The sequence below is a fragment of the Elephantulus edwardii genome, unplaced genomic scaffold (assembly GCF_000299155.1).
Source record: "Elephantulus edwardii isolate Elephantulus edwardi_28Jun2011 unplaced genomic scaffold, EleEdw1.0 scaffold00034, whole genome shotgun sequence".
Classification (NCBI taxonomy): Eukaryota; Metazoa; Chordata; class Mammalia; order Macroscelidea; family Macroscelididae; genus Elephantulus; species Elephantulus edwardii.
The window spans coordinates 14307582-14309041 of NW_006399784.1; positions in this window are offsets into that span (position 1 = coordinate 14307582).

Below are 1460 nucleotides of genomic sequence, written 5' to 3' on the forward strand. Positions count from 1 at the left end.
CAAGATGAAATTATTAACAACGTCAATCTTTTCTCTATCATTATGCTGACCTTTGGCCCAGTGAAGAGGATCATTGTTTTCTTGATGTTGAGAGGCAATCCATTTTAAAGGCTGCAGTTCTTGATCTTCAAATTATCTTCAATTTTAGTGAGTAAGTTTGTGTTATTTGCATTATGGATGTCATTGATGAATCTTTCTCCAATCCTGATGCCACATTCTTCTTCATAAAGTTCAGCTTCTCAAATGATCTGTTCAATATATAGATAGAAAAGGTATGGAGAAATTATCCCTGATACATACTTAAATTTTTTAGCAAAATGTAAAATTTAAACATATGCTTTCATTTATTTATTCTGGACTTAGGCTTTTTTTGTAACTTACTTTGACATAGGTTAGAAATCTACAATATACTGTTATTCTTTTTCCTGTAAAGAACTACTTTTAAGATATCTAAAACATATTTTATTATTATACATAGTTTTACTGGTTTCTGAGCACCTCATTCTTGTATATGAGCCCAGATTTTGAATTAATGAATATGAACTTATTGCCTTTTGAAGAACATCTTTTAGCACATGTGGTGTTTAAAAATGTGTCCAGATACATATGGTTTAATTTCCTCTGAGGTGCAGAATTCTAGATTGACACTCCACTTTTTCATCTTTCAGTACTTTAATATACTTCAACCAAATCTTCTGGCTTGAATTACTTTCAACTGTTTCCTGTCATTCTTATCTTTATTCTTCTGTATTTATGGGTTTTTCATCTCTAATTACTTTTGAAGTTTTCTCTTCAGCTGTTTTTAAGTGGTTCAATTATGATGGACCTTAGTGTAGTTTTCTTTATGCACACTGCGTTTTTTGAGTTCTTTCTACTTCTTGAGATTGAGCTCAAATCTTTGTAATTACCAACAAATTGTGAAAATTTCCAATAATTCTTACATAGAACATGATTTTCCTTTTGTGGCTTTAACCATACTCTGCTGCACTTCTTACAAGACACATTAGCTTATGCCCTTAGACATTTCACAGTATATTGACTATTTTTCACCAAAGCTGCAATTTGAAAACATTATTTTTTCCCCCTGGATCATCCTTATTCCTTGTCTAACTTTCAGATGCATATAAAGCAATTGAAAATATTACGGCTAGGATGAGGCAGCTCTGGGGGCCTAATAGTAGGATGCTCTGCTACAATCCCAAGGGCAAGTAGCTCAAATCCACCAGCTGCTCCATGAGAGGACAGTCTCCTCCTGTGCAAGAGACAGCTTCTGACAATCAAGTGCAAGGTCACCGATGACTTAGTACTGACTCAGTGGCAGACAAAATAACAACACATTGGCTTTAATAAAGTACACATTAGCCTTTAACATAGTGGTGGTTTTAGGTACCATTAAGATGACTACAACTTATAGCAACCCCATGAACAACAGATTTTGAACCTTGTTCTATTCTGCGCCG